The sequence below is a fragment of the Pogona vitticeps genome, chromosome 1 (genome assembly GCF_051106095.1).
Source record: "Pogona vitticeps strain Pit_001003342236 chromosome 1, PviZW2.1, whole genome shotgun sequence".
Classification (NCBI taxonomy): domain Eukaryota; kingdom Metazoa; phylum Chordata; class Lepidosauria; order Squamata; family Agamidae; genus Pogona; species Pogona vitticeps.
Genome location: NC_135783.1, coordinates 258,053,182 through 258,075,077, shown reverse-complemented (window position 1 = coordinate 258,075,077; position 21,896 = coordinate 258,053,182). Strand labels below are relative to the sequence as shown.

Genomic DNA, 21,896 nt, shown 5'->3' with positions numbered 1-21,896 from the left:
CCTTGACAAAAGTGGTACTGGCTCCAAGAACTTGACAGAGGAAGGCTACAAATGTAGTAACTGCTCATTTACTCAGTTGCTTTCACATACCCACTCTTCAGCAAAAGCAAGAAGAAACCAATGGAATGAATGATTCCTGAGAGTGCCACATTATTATCTGCTATAAAAATAATTCCTGGACCTGTATCTGAACACTGCTGCAAACTGCAGATTTGGAGTTTTGTATCTCATGCCCATGTTTTTCTATCTTTGTTTTGCTTAATATTCAGATTTGTCTTCAGCCCAACTTATAAAGTGGCATGGTCAGTTTCTCGGTGGCAAGCTGTGAAGATGGGAAGGAAGGGAGGTATCTCCACCCTAGGTCCCAAGCAGTTACAAGAAAGCAGGGCTTGGAAAATTACATTTCCCAAAGAAAACCTGTAGCCCTTTGCCTAGCACTAAAGAGAGAGAGGGTGGGAAAAAAGATCTTTCCCTCTTCTTCCCTCATTGTTTGCTACTGGACTGTCGCAATGAATTGCATAAGCCCAGTAAGAAAAGGTTGGATGGAAAAAGGGTAGAGCTTTGGGGAACTGGTGGGGTCACTGTAGGAGGAAAAGGACTGATTAGAAGGGTGGGAGGAAGGACTACTGCAGTCATGGAAATGGGGAAGCCACATTTGCATTGGCTTAGAAATAAGCTAAACTATTGCCCAATTGTTGAAGTTGCCTGACATTTCCTGGATGGCTTCTCTTTGTTTTAATTTTCTAGTCAATCTTAAGAGGAGAGGTAGGGAATACCTGGTTATCCAGATATTTTGGTCTATAATTGCCATAACCCTTTGCCATGCAGCACAGGCAATAGTGAGGGGTGTTGGGAACGGTAGTCCTACAGCACCTGGAGTCATACCAGGTCCATCCTGGGATAATGCACAAGGTGGGTGAAATGTACAGATTAGATTAGGCATCCTTCAGTCTCGAGAGACTATGGTAACGTGCTCTGTATGGAGGTCTTGGAACATCGTCTAGTGTGGCTGAGAAGGCTAATTCGAGAGTGACAGTCCCTTCCACACTGAAGACAAATACAATCTGTCCCCTGTCCAGCTCCCTAATTTTGCTGGTTTTGGGACTGCCTCTTTGCCTCGGCCTGCTGAAAAAGTGCCTCTTCAAAATGGGAGAGGCCGTGATGCACCGCCTGCCTCCAGGCTGAATGCTCAGATGTCAACGTTTCCCATCTGTTGGGGACCATTCCTAAGGCCTTCAGATCCTGCTTGCAAATATCCTTGTATTGCAGCTGTAGTCTCCCTCTGGGGCGATTTCCCTGCACTAATTCTCCATACAGGAGTTCTTTTGGAATCCAACCATCAGCCATTCTCACGACATGCCCAAGCCAACGTAGATGTTGCTGTTTCAGTAATGTATACATGCTAAAAATTCCAGCTTATTCCAGGACTACTCTATTTGGAACTTTGTCCTGCCAGGTGATACCAAAAATGCATCAGAGAGAACACATATGGAATGTGTTCAGCTTCCTCTCCAGCTGTGCACAAAGGGTCCAGGAATCACTGCAGTACAGAAGTGTGCTCAGGACACAGGCTCTATAAACCTAGATCTTGGTATATGACATTAGCTTCTTATTAAGCCATACTCTCTTTGTGAGTCTAGAGAACATGGTAGCTGCTTTGCCAATGCATTTATCCAGCTCAACATCTAGGAACAGAGTGTCAGAGATCATTGAGCCAAGGTACACAAAGTCATGAACAACCTCCAATTCTTGTGCAGAGATGGTAATAGAGGGAGGTGAGTCCACGCCCTGGCCCATGACTTTTGTTTTCTTCAGGCTGATTGTTAATCCAAAGTCTTGGCAGGCCTTGCTAAAGCAATTCATGATCGAGCTGATGCCAACTGTGGATGTCCCCAGGAAGATAGACAAGTGGGCTGAGAATTGTGATCAGCACCAACTCTAGTGTTAAAATCTCGGAGAATGAATAGTGGTTCTCTCTCAGGGAGTTTTTTTGATAGTCCCATTGATGAGTGGAGCTGCAGAGACAGGATTCTTTCACTCCTCACAATAGGTGGAACAATGGATCTCAGCAGAGTATTTCTGACCGCAAAGCCAACACCATGTTCCCTGGTCTCATTCAATGGTTTTCCCTGTCAGAAGAATGAGAAGTTTTTTCTATGACAGATCCCGAGTTTTGCAATCTCATCTCTTGCAGGGCAACAATGTCCATCTGCAATCTACTCAGTTCCATGTCGATGACAGCTGTCTTGCACATGTTGTCTATTTCCTGCAGGTCATCAAAAAAGCCAGGGGTCATTGTCTGAATATTCCAAGTGCCCAACTTTAGGGCAGATGTTTTCTTATGATTGTTGCATGGTCCAGGGTTATCGATCTGCTTATCGGCTTTCATCCTAAACCCATGCACCCCGCGAGGTAGCATGGTGGTGAGGTAGCCCGTGGTGAGATAGCACCTTACTGGCTGGGGACTGCCCAGCTTAAGGCGGGAGGTAACTACCTAGTGAGGTGCAATGAGCTCTCCCACTGTTGGAAGTAGCCCCTGGCATCATGCTTTACGCCAGTCAAGCAAAGACTTATAACTGGTAACTGCTACTTCCCATGTTGTTTTATCGCTGTATGAGAAGCTGTCCTCTCCAGAGCACAAAGCCTGGGCAAAATAATATGGATGATAGACTGTTACCCCAGCAGTAAATCCCTCCTCTCCACGTTGCTGAAATAGTCCAATGGAAGGGCTAGAGTCTATACAACTGGTTCCAGCGATGTTGCAGGAGTTGTCAGAATGACACAAACTGCCTTCAGGACTCTTGCTCCAGATTTTGTCTCAAGGTTAACTCCTGAAGCCTTTTCCATCAGTGGATATAGCCATAAGGCAGTGGAGGTTTGAAATCAGAGTTTTCCTTCTCCTAGATGGGCTACCTTCCAAGGTTAACGAGCCCCACCTACCTGGCCTGCTCTCTAATATTGCGGAGATTAGAACACAGGCCTCCAGCTGCCAGACCTTATCTTCCAAGAGGACCATCAACTAACACTTAGAGCATTTCTAACCCGGAACCTCACTGAAATGTACAGGCGCTCTAGAAAAACAGTGCCTGGCACAAAATGAACCTAATGGTCTGTGTTCCAGCTATCATATTTTCTCAAAGCTACCTTGCCTATAACTCTTCTGTAAAAGTAAGAAATTACAATGGTGAGCCTCTGTTTTCAGATGAGAAAGGAAAGGATGGTAAGGACAGACCCAGCCTTATGAACACTTTTGCATAAATAGGGAGGATAGTATGTCCAAAGGGCCTCCCTTTTCAAGGTACACCAAGGATCCCAGCCATGTGGATTATGCAGGACTCAGCATGTTCCTGTCACCTATGTGGATCCAAAGGGACTGTGGATATGGACCAATAAAGCTCTCTAGCAATATTAAAAGAAATTGCCCTCTGAAACAATTAGTTCCTTTAATCAGAACTATTAGACAAGCCTTTGAAGACTGTATGATTCATAACAACAAAATTGGTCACTGATCACTCATTAGGATGATTTCATGCCATATGTGTTCACTAAGCACACAACCAGGAGAATACTGCTGAATCAGATGGCCATTAAGTGGGATTTGATACAACTGAAATCTTCTTCATAACACGGGTGTGTGTTAGCCAAACGAAATGCTCTAAAAGTCACTGGAGTCATCTTGATCAAAATACATTGGCCCTACTCAAGTCTCTAGAAGTTAACAAGGGTGTGATTTATGGCATAAAACAGAGAACAGGCAAATAGTGGCAAAACAGAAGAAACAAAACTAGCCACAAGCACTTTTCTTATTTCTCTTTCTCTCAGATATCTTGTATTGTTTTTCTCTGAAGCAAAAGAATCTCATGAAACCCACAGCCCTCTGCTGGCTCCGTGGAGCATTTTTTAAAAGTCTAAAAGATGTATAAGAGCTGAAGTGTACCTATTACTACAACTGTTATTAAATATGATAACATATTATCAATTTCCTGGATGCTGCCATCATATTTTCTAGTTAAAGACGCTAATACTGCTCTTAAGAGAACTGTTGCCCATATTGTGCTCTGGTATACATGCAAACCTAGCAAACAGATAGCCTGTATAGGACTAGGGGAGGAGTTCTGATATAGAAATGTAAACCAGTTTGTTTATGGATATGTGGAGAATGTTTAAAACAGGTTTGATCTCTGTTTTATAAATGTACAACTTTGCTCTCAATATAGAAACATTCCTAGGGTAGCCCACAAAATCAATCTAGAAATGACAATAATATAAGTATTAAACAAAACTGGCAAGACAATGTAAACAGCACAACTAGAAAGGTTTTAACCGATGCTATGACTAGTTAAGATGTAAAATCCTGCAGGGGGGGGGAACAACACACACACACATACATTTCTCCTGGCTGTGAGGGTGTGCAGGCACACACACCCCTAGTGAGCCATCTGACCCCAGCATACAAGTATCAGGCAGCTGGGAGGAAGGTAAGTTTTCTCAGGATCAGGCAGATGCAGCTGAAGGAGAGGCAGGTCCCTGATGAAAAATAGCTGGAGGAGGCTGGGTCAAGGAAAATAAAAGGTCATGGCTGGGAAGCCAGACAGTCATTACCTATCTCCAAAGAATAGGATGTGTGGGGGGATGTAAGAGAGGAAAACACTGGAAGAAATCTAGGCTCCCCTGCTTTGTTTGCTTGCTTGTGACAGGAATCAGACACCAGAGATTCCAGTCATGTGCTTGGACAAGGCTACATTAGTCTGGACACCCTCACAGCCCTGGAGAGGCAAGTGACAGGCATGCCAAGGGAGAGGACAGGTAGAGATTAGCTGCAGAGCCTGACTTCTTTTCATCATCTATACAAGCCTCCCCCTAAAAGGACTGCTTCCTGGACCTAAGCTCTCCTCTCCTTCCTTCTGTTCAGAACAACCTGGACTCTGGGGAACTGGGTCCCCAAGTTGACAAATGGTGTCCAAGGGACTAGAGACTATAATTCAGCCCTATGAGACTGTGCGGTGGTGGTGGTGGTGGGGAAGGCAAGGGGAAGTTATGTTGTACCACTAACAAAAGCTGTTCTCAGTCAAGAAGTTGAGCTGGAGCCCATGGAGTTATTGCCAGGTGATCCCAGCACTGCTGGAAAGGAGTGGGGGGGGGAGGAGGAGGTCTGGCAGGACGCAAACTGACACATCAAGAATATTAAAGTAGGTGTCAACGAAACCTCAGTGGAGAGAGCATAGCAAACAGTGAGCAGTCTATACGTTACTTTCGAGAAGCAGAGAGGGCTAAAAACTTGGGAAGGAACCATGGTTGTTATAACCAGGCCTGAACCAAGAAGGGAGGGTCAGATTAGCATTTTTCCTAGCAAGCTTACTCCAAAGCAATTCCCAACAAGCAATTTGGACATTTCCCTTTTAAGCACAGAAACGTACAAGCTGCTAACATTCTTATATCTAGTCAGCAATCAGAAAGAAGGGGACATTTAAATATTAGATGGCTTGAACTCTAGCTATACCTAAGCCTTAGAACATTTTTTATTTTTTGCTTGCAAAGCACAGCTCTGTTCTGTGCAGGGCAATTAACTTTTAAATATCCTCCTCTTTCTGATGGCTGACTAGAGATAAGAACATTAGTAACTTGCAGGCCAGATGGGAAACCCTGAGTTTTCTCCTCCTTTCTTTAGACAGTAAAGGGCCCTCCCTAGAAGGTGTCTGAAGTTGGCCTGACTGTAAAAGGAGCCACATGTTACAGAAGGCAATCTCTTGGCTCCCTACCTGTGTAGAGTTTTAAAAGCTAGGAGGAGTACAGTGAATTGTGCAGGATATTGCGAGCTTGGAAAACTGTGTCTGTGCGGCAAATGTTTAAAAATAGGTTTGGATTCCAACTTCATGAATGGCCCATTATAGAATGGGATGTGACTGAGTGGTCAGAAGCAGTCCATGTCACATGTGTTACTCCAGCTGTGATGAGCTTTGCTTCTTTACCACGACACATGAGCTCTGTCCTAAACAGGCTGAATGGTGCCTCTTCAGGCAGAAAATATGCACACCAACAATGTGTGTTTTCTGGATTGAGCCTCGATTTCCTGACTCTCTCATTGACACTTGAGAGATTGATAGAGCATGTTCATGGTCTTGCCTGAATCTGGCATAAATGGAGGGGGGGGGGGGAAAGTTGTGTAACACCAGCACACTGATGACATCTAATTTAAGATCCCGGAGGACTCTACTCAGAGGTTTCATTTTGATCTTAACAAACAGAGATGGCAAAATATCTATTTAATCACGACTCTTAAGATTATTTCATAAATAATCCACCTCTTCAACATAACGTATATGAAATAAAATGAAGAGTAAAGAACAGAGTTATCGTGCTTGCCTTACGACAGCACAGGAAACTTTCAGAGATTTTATTAAAGCAGGTACTTCTGTATTTTGAAACCTTTAGGCAATAAGCAATCAACCGCTATTTATCTTTTGGTTTCTTGTAAGGAATTCACACTAGACTCTCAGTTAAATCATTTTCCCTGTACTACTAGTACAGGAAATTAACTATAAATGAGCAATAAAAATAAATCATTCAGTTACAATTTTCCATTGATATCACTTTCCTAGTTTAGAACATTTAGAAAAGGAAATATAGATCAAAATTCAGCTTACAATATATTAGCAAACTGATCCTTTAATTATAGTCTTTCCTGTTTTAGCAAGCACCTACCATAAGGCATTTGTCACTTATTTCACACAGAGTGCTTTTGGTTGGAACTATCCATTTAATTGCTGCAATGAGGTACTGAAGTCATTTTTTTTTAAAAAAATTCCAGATACAAATAATGTAAATCTGCATTCAGTTGTGGTGCTCCATGGATGGAAGGCTTATTGGTCCAGGGAAGGCATCATTGACTGAAAGGTGGTGGTGGTTATAGGGAAAGATACTATTAACAACAACAACTCATGAGGGGTATGGACAGTAACTTAAAAATTTTTGCAAAGGGGGAATTAGCAAAAATCACTTTCTTTTTCTTTTTCTGTAGGAGTCTCCTCTTCTGGAATTTAAATGGCTATAGGGTGAGAAAGAGAGAGAGAGAGAGCCCAATCCTAAATATATTTATGATGTGTTTAAGTTGGCTGGATAGCTCAGTGGTTTAGGTATCTGGATGTGAAGCCAGAAGTTGGGAGTTCAATTCCCCATTGTGCCTCCTGTGAGTAGAGCTAGCCTGTGTGATCATGGGCAAGATGCAAAGTTCCAGGGCACCCTCCAGAAGAAGGGAATGGTTAATCACTTCTGGGTATTCTCTTCCTGGAAACCCTGAAAAGGGTCACCATGAGTCAGAATTGACTTGATGTCACATTATTATTATTATTATTATTATTATTATTATTATTATTATTATTATTATTATTATTATTATTATTATTATTATTATTATTATTATTATTATTATTATTAGAGTGTGACCACACAGAACAATGATTTTCAAAGAGGCTTTTGATGTATCTTCCAATGATTGCCAAATGTGTGCCGGCCGCCTTTCTCTGTTTAATACTCTTGGTATGCTAGTCTCTTCTTGCTGATAGATTTATTTTTGTTTTTATTATTTCATCTTATTTTTTATTTTTATTATTATATATTGTATTTTTCTGTCTATTAACCACCCAGAATAGTGCCTCACACTAATCAGGCAGTATAAATGCTGAATAAATGAATAAATAAACAGACTTTGCCCTGGATTTATGCAAACTTCTCTGTACCACACCCTGGCACTTAAATCACTGCTGTAGTTCACAGGAGAATGTTTAATGATCCTGGGAAGGGGTGTTTCCAGTCTCTAGCCATCATCACACAGTCCTCTTTCTGTGTCCCTCTTCCCTACCATTATCATCACCTCCTTGTCCACCCCTTTCACCAGCATTCAAACCCCTCCTCCTCCTCCTCCCTTAATGTTTAGCCAGTGAAATAACAGTGAGCTGTCATGGCATGGTAAGCATTTGGATTAGTGCTGTATCAGTTAAGCTTTATACAGGAGAAAAGGTATTTTTAAGAAAAACAGTTTACGAACTGCATTGCAGATGTAGTCCTTACCAGTATGATCAGAGGGCATGCAGAAGGGGTAGGCTTCACGCCCAAACCACACCATACTCTGTGAATCAGATTTGATGTCATCATTCTAGACATGCCCACAACAGCCCTAAAGGATCAATACTGGTGATCTCACAAGCCAAAAGTAAAGGAAAATACAAACACCAAACACAAGCCTTTACCAACTAAACAAAATACATCACATCAGATCTACTAATAATTCCCAAATGTGGTGTAATGGATTGAGTGACAGACTAGGACTCTGGAGAACAGGCTTCAAATCTCCACTTGACTATGAAAACTCACTGGGGGAGTGGAACTGGGAAAAACCACTCCTCCAATATCTCACTTACCTTGAAAGCTCTATTAGGGTCACTATAAGGTGGATCTGACTTTACAGCACAGGACACACACTAATGATTAGCACTAGCATTGTGTAGCTGGTGGAATAAATTAAAAAAAAAACAGTGAGAAACACAGCACAAACACTGGGACAAATGCCTATCTCATTGCTCCCTTGGCCTCACGTACCACCTTAAATCAGCGGTCTCAAACTCATTTTACCTGGGGGCCGCTGGAGGCAGAATCTGGATGAGGCTGGGCCGCATCAGATTTTCTGCCAAGCAGAGCAAGAGCCCAAGGAAGCCGCCCAGGAGGTTCCTTAGCCCGGCTGGGGCTCCGAGGAGGAGGACGGGCGCGCACGCCCTCGTCACCGGCCAAGACCCCCTCCGGCTCCTTCTTCGCTACCACCACCAGCAACAGCAGCAGGCCGAAGAAGCGGAGAAGGGAGTGAGTGCTGGTGACCGCCTAGTGGGGGAGGGGGAGGAGGGCACGACATTTTTTTTTAAATCTCAGAATTGCCTTGCCAAAGGAGAAAAGCCCCCATCGGTACCTGCGAAATTAAACAGAACAGGGTGGGGGCCCGCACAGGTTCGTACGCACGCACACAAACACACACATGGAGGTCCGGCAACCTTCCTCTGAAGGTCCCCCTCAAAAAAAGGCACACTCAGCAGCAGCACCTACCCCCACCATGACAGAGGAGCAAACTTTGCGTGGTGAGCCCAGGCAGCCTCCAGAGCTGAGGCGGCTGAAGCAGGATGTAGAGGATGAGGAGGAAGCACCGCTGGGCGCTGAGGTGGCCGCTGGCTAGGCCTGTGCTGGGGGTGCCGAGAGAGAAAGAGGGCCAGAGAGCCGCTTCCCTGGAAGAGGTGGCAGTGGTGGCAGCTGCTGTTGGCGGCTTGGAGGCACTCTTTGAGGATGGGCCAGGAGTGAGCTCCGCTCTCATGCATCGCTCGGCGGCTTGGGTGCTTGGGGAAAAGGGCTGGCAGCACGCCTCGCTCACCGGCTCTCCCCCAAGACAGCGCCTCTTGCACCCTCCATCCAGAACTGCACCCTGCCAGCCGGCAGACAGGTGGGCTGGCTGCAATTCCGAATGGAGGGTGCAAGAGGCGCTGTCTTGGGAGAGAGCTGGAGAGCGAGGTGAGGCTTTTTTTTAACTCTTGACAGCTGAGGATGCATGGGTGTTTTGGGGGGGCAGACAAGGCAGGGGCCACAAACTATCAGCCGGCGGGCCACAAATGGCTCCCGGGCCACATGTTTGAGACCCCTGCCTGAAACTAAGCAAATGGTGTTTCTCCTCTTACAATCTTGTCCTTTCAGGCATGGAAATCTGTCAGTGCTACACACCTGAGACATCAGACACAGCCACACCATCTTCTAGTAGATCAATTACCAAACAAAATCAAATTCATTTGTGAAATGCAGATTGAGGCATTTGTGTTAGAATAAACTGTCCCACTGTCTTTTCCTGATAAAAGAGCTCTGTGTATAATAATGTGTAAACTGTATTTGGTCTTCAGTTGAAAGAGATTTCCCTTGCTGAGTGCCTAAGGCTCCACATCAGATACCAATCACTAATGGACTTTTTCAATCAGCAAGGTCTTCTGACTACATTAAAGTCTTACCATTTATTAACAAAATAGACACTATTCTCATGCAATCCTTTAAGACAAAATACTATTGAATTAATAGTGTTGCCTGCAGAAAAAGAGACAAAACTTAGAATGGTTAGATTTAGTTGAATTAGAATTCCAATGCATTTCTTAAAGTGTGTTTTCAACAAATATATTTTGCTAACAAGCACAACTTTACTGTTTTTTTAATTTGCACACCCTTAAAATGAAACTTTTGCCCCTTCATTTGTTAGATGTAAGGAAAACTGGAAGTCTGAGACCATTGTTCTGAAGCTGAGCTTGTTAGTGAAACAAAGACCTATTTTTTTTTCCAGTCAGCACTGTTTGTGCATTTATCCAATGACATCTACTTGGAGTCATTCCCAGAAAAGGGGGGTGGGGAGGCCAAACACACTCTTAGTATTTGCTTACTACAGCATAAAAGCACTTCTTAGTTACCAGATCTTTTTGGCAGCCTTTATTTAGTTCATGACATCAAAGTGTATAATATTCTCATGTGAATGAAAAACAACAGATAAATATCATACAGACTGTATCATTCTGATGTTTTAAAGGATTAGAACATTCCTCCTTGGGAGCACAGCCAAGTTCCACCGTACTCAACAGAAACCTTATTAAAGTTGGTGAACATTATTTTAATTGAATTAATGAGACACTGGATCTGGTCCTTCTATAATCAGTTTTAGAGTCTGGCATGTATCCTTACACCTGTTTTTAGAAGATTTAGAAAATATAATCCTATGCTGTGAAATACATTGGACTGACAGCAATGAAACGTACAGTGGTGCTTGGCCTTTGGATTGCAAGATATCTGAACACACAAAGGTCGAGAACCATTGAGCTAGAGAACAAGCTCTTTCCCTTCTTGACAGACTCTATTCAGAGCTCCTTCAGTGAACCTACTACAAGCTGGGCAACCACTAGCCAGACACACTGGAGTTTAGAAGGAGGCCCACTATAGTTCCTTAAGTGAGAGCAAGATGGTGACTATTTTATTAGGTACTAATATGGTATGTGGGCAAGTCGAGGATAAACAAGACTGCTACTGAGTGTCTTTGCAGGAAGTAGGCCCGACTATTTCTATCCTTTCTCCTTCAGCCCAAAGACTTTACAAAATTACTCTTTATACTAGCAGGTTACCCTAACATGAGGCCATGCCTGTTTTGTCCTTTGGACTGTAGCAGCTGCCTTCATGAGATGTAATTGTAGGCTGTACAATTAGTTCTTCACAAGCAAGAGCTGCTGGTCCTCCACCTCATAAGCCAAGGGAATTGCCACGAACTGGCCATAATTATTCTCTGTCTGTTGTGAGCCCATTTTTCATGCAGGTCCCCTGCTGCTAGACAGTTTTGCAAGGATGAATTAGAAGTGCACATAACAGAATGAAGAGACAATATATGTGTTCTATCCTGTAAGAAAGAACTATAACTTTCTAAATTTTCATATTCTGCAATGGTAATCTTTCATGCTCTTTCTACCCTTTTAGCTTTTTTTCCTCACAAGGGATCACATATCTCTTTGGGACATGCCGGTGGCAATCAAGACTCTGCATGCCCAATTCTGACCCCAAGGTCTGAAGATTCAAACAAGTCAGCAGTTAGAATACTGGATTAGGACTGCAGAGATGGATAGTCCACACCTCAGCCAATCATGAAGCTGGGTGATCTTGGACTATTCACCTATCTAAAAGGGTTATTGTTAAGGACTGGAAGAAGGGATGGAGAACCTATCCACATATTTTTGCCTTCTCCTGTTTATCTGTGGTTTGATCTACATGCTGTTCCATGCACCCTCCATTTCTTGGAGGGAAGGAGGGAGGAAGCTCTAGTTTCCAGCTCTTTAAAGATGTGTCAAAGATGAACTATCTACGTATGTTACTCTTGGGTAGATGAAGTATAGCTTAGTGACTAGTGAAAACAGTACAAATAATAGTGATTCCTAAGAAGAAAAGAGTAACTATAATGAAAAGCTGCTGGATAGCTCAGTGGTTTAGGTATCTGCTTGCAGAGCTAGAGATCAGGAGACTGATTCCCCACTGTGCCTCCTTGACAAGGGCTGGACTCAGTGATCGATAGGGTCCCTTCCAACTCTGAAGTTCTACGATTATTATTATTATAGATCACAATGTTCCCTGATACTAGTTCCCCTCGAGTGAAGAAACTTCCCAGAAACTGATTTAGGAATGGCAGCTTTGTCCTTCAAAATGATTCCTGCAGTGATTCCACCAGTCCAAGGCTCTGAGGCTGATGTCTGGAGTCCAACCCAGCAAAATGACTGGGAGGGTTTCCAAAAGCAACAGAGATAGTGTAACACGTTTTGAAGCAAGTAGAGTAGTAAACTTTACCTTGTCAGGATCCTTCCACTCTAGTAAATCTATTAAGTATCTAAAACTTCCCAGTAGTACTACTGGATGCTGCTGTATCATTACCATTGTAATGTATTTCAGCCTTCTATCCTGCCCTACACTGACACTGACTGTTGTTGTGGTGACCTATTTGACTGTGAAGTGACTACCACCATAAGCACATGTGCTCTCTCCAAGCAGTACAGAGTAAACAGAAGAACATAGTTCCATTCTGCACTCATGTAGAATGCTCCTGAACACCGTAATTCCCACTGCCCCATATTCCTCCTCTTTTTTGTGTGAAAGCAACCATTGAGAGAGCCCTCAAATTCCTGAAGTAGCTGAGGAACTAATGATGCAACAGAAGTCTGGAGTTTTCTAACCTGCTCGTCAAACTGATGAGAAAAGATAAAGACAATCCTGAAGATTCAGGATGAGGGATGGGTCAACACTGATCACCTAGTGGTGTTTGGCCCACCATGAGATCAGAAGATAGTGAGACGCAGACATCAAAAAAAGCATGGGACTTCCTGAACTGTAGATAATCAATGGGAATTCCATGCTTAGTTTACAATGGAAAAGCAACAATAGGCAATGCTAGGAAGCCCTTGCCTGAAAGCATTCTGAAAGGAAGCAGGAGGAAAATCCTATTCAGTTCTTGAACAGGCAACTTCAAATTTCTTGCAGTGAATGGAAGAATGTGTGGCTTGTGGCAGTTGGCAAATACCCTGGCTGGTTGCTCTTCCAGATTTAAAAAGCAGTCCTGCATGAGGCAGCAGCCAACATGCAGTAGACTCAGAACTGACACAGATGTTAAAAGAGGTTATTTAAGGAATCGAAAGGAGGAGAACTAGCTGTCCAAGTGGATAGACTGTGGATATATACAGATGAAAGAATAATTTAAAAATGTATATATACTTATTAGAATATGATTTAGAGGATGAGAGGGTGAAAGAGACAATGGTAAAATGGGCAAAAAAATTTGGATACAGTGTGGATCTCGATGATTGGACTAAGATGTGGAAAGAAAGTTATAATATGCTTAAACCAGTAAATCTTAGAGAAAATATCCTTAAAATGTTTTACAGATGGCTTTACACACCTGTAAGATTAGCAAAAATATCAGAGGGTAACAGCAATATATGTTGGAAGTGCAAAAAAGAATGCAGGAACTTATTATCATATGTGGTGGACATGCGAAAAGGTCAAAAATTACTGGACACAGGTATGGGACTTAGCAAAAGAAATCACCCAGCAGAAATTAGATATAAAACCTGAAATGGCATTATTGAATGTCATATCAGGAATCAATGATAATAAATTATGTATATACTCACAACAGCTAGATTACTCTGGGCCCAAAAATGGAAAACCGAAGAGGTTCTGACGATGGAAGAGTTGTTAAAGAAGCTATGGGATATAGCAGAACTGGACACTCTATCAGAAGCACTATGGGAACAGCCAAGAGACTATGTAGAACAAAGCTGGGAACTAATATATTCTTGGGCCGAGAAGAAGACAGGAGCATGGGGCAAAGGTTATGATACATGTATATTTATTCAGTATATACTGAAAATGAAATTGGGGGAGCAGTGGGGTTAACGAGGCTGGAGTCTCTGACTCCAAAGGGGGGAGGGGTTAGTTTAATTTGAGGGGTTAGTTTTTTCCCTTTTCCCTTTCTTTTTTCCTTGTCTCTTATTTGTCTCGCTCTTTTTCTGTGTAAATAAAATAAAATTTAAAAAAAAGAAAGAAAGGAGAACTAGCTGAATAGCTCAGAGAGTTGGAACAGATGATCCAGGGATTGTGAGTTAAATTCCCCTCTTTGCCTTTGTTGCAGTTAGAGAAGTGAAAATCTTTTATCTCCAAATGGAAGCAAGAGATTCTACTTATCTAGAGGACACTGTAGTTGGTTGGACAGTTCCATAAGATGTCAGGAGTTTGATTTGCCACTTTGCCTCCCAAGAGAAGAGCCAGCCTGTGTTGCCTTGGGCAAGCTGCACAGACCCAAGATACCCTCAGAAGAAGGGAATGGTAAACCACTTCTGAGTACTCTATGCATAGAAAATACTGAGCAAGGTTGCCAGGAATCAGAATTAACTTAATGGACTTCAATTATTGTTATTTAAAGGTGGAAAGAAAGGCTGGCCAACTACCACTGCAGGTTCCTGAAGACAAAGGGTTCTGACTTTTCATAATAAAAGGGCACTGCTTCCATCTGTTGCTTTGAGGGTTTTGTGTTTTCCCTCCTTGGTATGAACAAATAGTTGAGAAGCAACTATGGTGAGACTTGGGAGGGCTGCAGATATTGTCTAGGTTTCCCTTCAACTTCTATGAAAGAGGCAATCAAAGTGAACAATGAAAGTCTCATTTTGAATAGAATTCCAGAAAGTTACTTTTTGGGGGGGATCATGCTGGCTGGGGGTGGGTTTCTTGGGAGTTGTTGTACAAATAAAGTAAGGGGTCATGCTGTCTGGAAGGATTCTGGGAGCTAAGGGTGTTTTCCAGGTAAAAGGAGTGTGCAAATGAGGAAGAAAAGGTTGAATGGGAGGTTGGAATACAGAGACCTACTGTACTTAAACTGGGAATGGCATTTGGGAAGAAGAGTACTAGGAGATGGGAAACACTTTGTTAGTTGCTGCAGTTCTGATCTTAATGCATTTACTTTCTTGGCACAGCAGCCCACAAACTGGGGCCGTAAGGCAAATTTTTGGTCAGAACTTAATGTAATAAGAGTAGAGTCTCTCTAGCATGCCAGAGAGTCCTTAGGAATTTATAATATACACTTGCGGGGGAGGGGGTCTCCCATGAAATTTTAATGAACACCCATTAGGGCCTGGATGGTAAATAAATGACTTGGAGAGCTGGAATGCAGCATACCACTGACACAGTAGTGTTACATTCCTGTTGATTTTATTTCCTATGATTGCTGCCCTTCAGTGCAATGACAGTTAATATTTACTAGGTTCTGGGTAACCTTAATAAAATACAGTGGGGTAGAAGAAAGGGGTGGGGAAGATCTCCAGGATAGTTTAAAATGTAGCCTGATTACCATATTGACATGATCTGTCTCAAACCTAAGGAGTAAAAGCATTTCTTGAAAACAAGTCACAATGTTGTTAGCCTTTAAGTCAACATTTCCACATTCCTATACATCAGGATGGGCAAGATGTGGCCAGGGACCCATATGTGCTGCCAACTTTCCTATCCCACCCCGAAATGTTTAATTTAAGAAGAAAATTGTTTAAAAGGTTTATTTTTTTGCCTTGAAGGTGTATGTATGGGATTTTATCATGTTTGGGGGACTCAACATTCTGCCTTCCATGCTATTCCAAAATTTATTTACTTTCTGTTGCCGGTAGAGAGTACAATGACATTTTTTCAGATGATCATGATAATGAAGATTAATATTTTACAAAGCAGCATATTTGGGGTGGGGATTGGGGAAGCAGATGTGGTTCTCCAAGATTCAAAGCTGGGTATTTGTGGTTGGGAAGGAGCCTGACTATTTTCTTTGAAGTTCAATTATGTATGGACTTGTTATGTAAACCAAGGCCAACTCTCCCTTTTTTTCCCACTGGAGATTTCTGCTTAACCACCAGAGCTCCTTTTGCACTTTATTAGATTCAAACTAAATTGAAGCGTACTTTAGTCATTGCATACTTCCAAAAAGTTGCAAATTGTTGTTTAGTCATTTAGTCGTATCCGACTCTTCATGACCCCACGGACCGGAGCACACCAGGCCCTGCTGTCTTCCACTGCCTCCCAGAGTTGGGTCAAATTCATGTTGGTTGCTTCAATGACACTGTCCAACCATCTCTTCCTCTGACGTCCCCTTCTTCTCTTTCCTTCACATTTTCATAACATCAGAGTCTTTTCCAGGGAGTCTTTTCTTCTCATTAGATGGCCAAAGTACTGGAGCCTCAGCTTCAGGATCTGTCCTTCCAGTGAGCACTCATGGTTGATTTCCTTTAGAATTGATAGGTTTGTTCTCCTTGCAGTCCAGGGGACTCTCAAGAGCCTCCTCCAGCACCACAATTCAAAAGCATCAATTCCCAGAAGTACAAGCTGGATTCCGAAGGGGTAGAGGAACTAGAGACCAAATTGCTAACATGTGCTGGATTATGGAGAAAGCCAGAGAGTTCCAGAAAAATATCTACTTCTGCTTCATTGACCATGCAAAAGCCTTTGACCGTGCGGACTACAGCAAACTATGGCAAGTCTTTAAAGAAATGGGAGTGCCTGACCACCTTATCTATCTCCTGAGAAACCTATATGTTGGACAGGGAGCAACAGTTAGAACTGGATATGGAACAACTGGTTGGTTCAAAATTGGGAAAGGAGTACGACAAGGCTGTATATTGTCCCCTGGCTTATTTAACTTATATGCAGAATACATCATGCGGAAGGCTGGACTGGAGGAATCCCAAGGCGGAATTAGGATTGCCGGAAGAAATATCAACAACCTCCGATATGCAGATGATACCACTCTGATGGCAGAAAGTGAGGAGGAATTAAATAACCTCTTAATGAGGGTGAAAGGAGAGTGCAAAAAATGGTTTGAAGCTTAACATTAAAAAAAAACTAAGATCATGGCCACTGGTCACATCACCTCCTGGCAAATAGAAGGGGAAGATATGGAGGCAGTGACAGATTTTACTTTCTTGGGCTCCATGATCACTGCAGATGGAGACACCAGCCACGAAATTAAAAGACGCCTGCTGCTTGGGATTAAAGCGATGACAAACCTTGACAGCATCTTAAAAAGCAGAGACATCACCTATGGTTTTTCCTGTAGTGACATATGGAAGTGAGAGCTGGACCATAAAGAAAGCTGACCGCCAAAGAATTGATGCTTTTGAACTGTGGTGCTGGAGGAGACTCTTGAGAGTCCCCTGGACTGCAAGGAGAACAAACCTATTAATTCTAAAGGAAATCAACCCTGAGTGCTCACTGGAAGGACAGATCCTGAAGCTGAGGCTCCAATACTTTGGCCATCTGATGAGAAGAGAAGACTCCTTGGAAAAGACCTTGATGTTAGGAAAGTGTGAGGGCAAGAGGAGAAGGGGACGACAAAGGATGAGATGGCTGGACAGTGTCTGCGAAGCAACCAACATGAAATTCACACAACTACGGGAGGCAGTGGAAGATAGGAGGGCCTGGCGTGCTCTGGTCCATGGGGTCACGAAGAGTCGGACACGACTAAACGACTAAATGACGACGATACCTGAGTAGCCCAGTGGTTTTTCCTACTCTCTTCAGTTTAAGCTTGAATTTTGCTATGAGAAGCTGATGATCCGAGCCACAATCAGCTCCTGGTCTTATTTTTTGCTGACTGTATAGAGCTTCTCCATCTTTGGCTGCAGAGAATATAATCAATCTGATTTCGGTATAGCCCATCTGCTGATTTCCATATGTAGAGTCACCTCTTGTGTTGTTGGAAAAGAATTGTTTGTGATGACCAGCTTGTTCTCTTGACAAAACTCTATTAGCCTTTGCCCTGCTTCGTTTTGACTCCCTACTTTAGCATTCCAATCCCCTAGAATGCGAAGAACATCTTTCTTTGGTGTCAGTTCTAGAAGGTGTTGTAAGTCTTCATAAAATTGGTCAATTTCAGTCTCCTCAGCATGGCTGGTTGGTGCATAAACATGGATTATTGTGATGTTGAAAGGTCTGCCTTGGATTCGTATTGAAATCATTCTATCATTTTTGAGATTGTATCCCAGTACAGCTTTTCCCACTCTTTTGTTGACTATGAGGGCTATTCTATTCCTTCTACGGGATTCTTGCCCATAACAGTAGATATGATAATCATCTGAACTGAATTCACCCATTCCTGTCCATTTTAGTTCACTGACGCCCAGGTTGTCAATGTTTATTCTTGCCATCTCCTGTTTGACCACATCCAGCTTACCAAGGTTCATAGATCTTATATTCCAGGTTCCTATGCAGTATTTTTCTTTGCAGCGTCAGACTTTCTTTTCACTTCACATCCACAGCTGAGTGTCCTTTTGGCTTTGGCCCAACCACTTCATTAGCTCTGGAGCTACTTGTCCTTTGCTCTTCCTCAGTAACATGTTAGATGCCTTCTGACCTGAGGGACCCATCTTCCAGCATCATATCTTTTAGCCTTCTGTTTCTGTTCATGGGATATTCTTGGCAAAGATACTGGAGTGGCTTGCCAATTCCTACTCCAGGTGGATTGCATTTAGTTGGAAATCTCCACTATGACCTGTCCGTCTTGGGTGTCCCTGCACGGCATAGCCCATAGCTTCTCTGTGTTACTCAATCCCCTTCGCCACAACAAGGCATCAATCCATGAAGAGGAGTTGCAAATTACCAAGTTGCAAATCCTTATCACCACTTCATAATTTACATTTTTTATGTTAAAAAAGGCAATCTACATATTGTCAATGCCAGAATTTGGGGTGGGGATGGCTCACGGCAGTTAATATTGTCACATTTGGACAGAGGATGTGCCATTAAGACTCTCCACTTGATACACTTTTACTTCACAGATGCACAGCCTGGGGATATGCCTGGATTTGTCTCTGAGTCTGCTGCAGTGGTTAGGAGTGCATTTGCACAGTTAAAACTAGTGTGCCAGCTGCACTTATTGCTGGAGAGGTCTGATTTAGCCACGGTGACACATGCCTTTGTTGCACTCTGGTTGGATTACTGTAATTCACCCTGTGTGTGGCTGCCTATGGAAACTGTCAGGAAACTTCAAATGGATCCAAAATGCAGCAGCTGGATGCAGGGATCATACAACCCATGTTACACTGGCTGCCAATCCATTTCTGGGCACAATTCAAAATGATGGTTCTAACCTAGAAAGCCCTAAATGGCTTGGGGCCAAGCTATCTCAAGGACCACATCTCCCTTTATGATCCTGTTTGAGTGTTAAGATCATCATGAGAGGCCTTCCTGTCAGTCCTGCCACCTTCACAGGTGCATTCGGTTGGTACACAGGAGAGGACCTTCTCTGCTGCTGCTCCCTGACTCTGGAACTCTTTCCCACAGGAGGCTAGACTGGCCCCATCTACATTGCCCTTCTGCACACAGGCAAAGACCTTTCTCTTCAGGCAAGCTTTCCCTGAGTGAATGACTGCCAAGAGGGGTTTTTAGAACGGATTGTTTTACTTTACTGCATTGAATGTGCCTTGGTGTTTCTTATGTTTTTTTTATATTGAATTCATTGATTCTTTTCGTACTGTATACCCACTGTTATTAGATTACATACTGTCTTTTAATAGTTGTAATTATTATTATTATTATTATTTTTATTATTTTATTTAATTTATATCCCGCCTATCTAGTCGCGGAGGACTACTCTAGGCGGCCAACAACAAAGATAAAATACAATAAAATAAAACAACAAATTACAAAACAATTAAAGTAAAGAAACAATAAAGGAGAAAAGAAAATCAAAAGTAATCTGGTGAGAAGGCCTGCCGAAACATCCAGGTCTTTAATAGATTCTTAAAGGTGCCCAGCGAGGGAGCTCCGCGAATACCAGGAGGTAAATTATTCCACAGGCGAGGAGCCACCGGCGAGAAGGCCCTATTTCTTGTTTTCTCTTTTCGGCCCTCCCTCGGCGTTAGGCTCCTCAGCCTCACCTCCTGGCTCGCCTGTGTGACCCGGGTAGAACTTTGTGGGAGTAGGCGTTCCGCCAGGTATCGAGGCCCTAAACCGTTTAGGGCTTTGTACGTAAGCGTTAACACTTTGAAGTCGATGCGGAACCTGATGGGCAGCCAATGCAATGCGGCCAGAGTGGGCGAAATATGTTGGAATTTTTTCACTCCACTGAGTAATCTGGCCACCTGTAATTTCCGCAGCAACCTCAAAGGAAGCCCCACGTAGAGCGCATTACAGTGGTCTAATCTTGAGATTACGAGCGCGTGTACTAAGATGGTGAGCGCCCCCACTTCCAGGTAGGGCCGCAGCTGGGCTATCCGCCTGAGGTGAAAAAAGGCGGTGCGGACCACCGATGCCACCTGTGATTCCATGGAAAGCACCGGGTCCAGATGAATCCCCAAGCTGCGTACCCCATCCTTTGCAGGGAGAGTCACCCCCCTGAAAGAGAGGGAGTTTCCCTTGTCCGGGTTCAGCCTAAGCCCGTTCTCCTGCATCCATTCCAGTATAGTCCCCAGGCAGCGCTGAAGGCACAGGACGGCTTCTCCTGCAGTTGGCAAAAAGGAGATGTAGAGCTGCGTGTCGTCCGCATACTGGTGACACGAAGCACCACACCCCCTGATGACCCCACCCAGCGGCCTCATATAGATGTTAAATAGCATTGGGGAGATAATCGACCCCTGTGGAACCCCACAATTGAGGCTCCACGGGGCCGAGACTCTCTCCCCAAGCTGCATTTGGTCCCTTTTAAGTAGAAAGGTGGGTTAAAAGAGCTTAAATAAACAAACAAACAAAATAAATAATTTACTATTGAAAAACAAATATAAACAAGCACACCTGAGGTGCTCCTGCTGCCTTCACTTTTCTGCCAACCCCATGAGTTCATAGCAGGCTAGCTGAGGGAAGGGGCATGGCTCTAACTCCTGCCATATTTTTTTTAAATTGGCCAGCTGGGAATTAGACAGAGATCACAGGTGTCTGTATTGTGAAGGAAGATCTCAGAACAAATCTAAACCTAGCAGAAAAGCCGTAGCTCCCTGACAGAGTATCTGCTCTGCATGTGGAAAGCCCCAGGTTCAGGCCTTATCTTATCTTCAGGTAGGGCTAAGAAAGAATCCTTTCTCAGACTCTGCAATCAGACCCACATTCCCAAACACTGTCCTCCATATATTTTGGACTTCTGTAAGCCCCCCCCCTTTCTTACACACACAGAGAGAGACAGACGGACAGACACAGACACACACACACTGATTACTTTCAACAATATGAAAACTGATCTTGTATGAAAGTTTTTGTTTATTAGAACAGTGGGAAGCAGCTGAATTTTTACTAAGCCTTTCTTCCAGAAGGAAGGAAAGAAGCTATTCTTCCTTAATCACTCACTAGCCAGCAAGCAGCAGCTCATCACTTTGGTGTAACTACTAGGAAGATGACATAGAACAGCTTTTTCCTAGGCGATCCAAACAGATGCTTTGGATTACAGCTCATCTCACCAGCATGCCAGTATGAACGGCAGTCAAGGATGATCTGAAGCTGTAGACCAAAACAGCTAGAGAGTCCCACACTGGCTAGCACAGACTAAAACAAGAGGAATTTGGTATTTGTTTCCTTTGCTTTTCTTGTGCTAAAGTAGTGTCAGAGGTTGGAAAAGATATATTTTCTCTTGGACTACAACTCCCATGCTGCCTGTGATCTTTTGGGAACCATTGTCAAAAAGATAACTTGCCTACTTTTGAGCAGAGCACACAACCTTTCTCCTGAGGCAGAAAGGTAGAGCAGGATGAAATGTAATTTCATTACTCTCCCCTCCCCTCCCCCTGCCAGTGCAGAGTTCATGCGACTATCTCCTGAGATACTATTTCTCTTATGAAAACATACTG

The 21,896-nt window shown here is 43.3% G+C and overlaps 1 protein-coding gene across 1 annotated transcript in view; it reads right to left on the bottom strand.

Annotated features, from left to right (window-relative positions):
- Positions 1–21,896, bottom strand: part of KCNQ1 (potassium voltage-gated channel subfamily Q member 1) — a 417,925-nt gene that overhangs the window by 68,773 nt on the left and 327,256 nt on the right. The window lies entirely within an intron of this gene.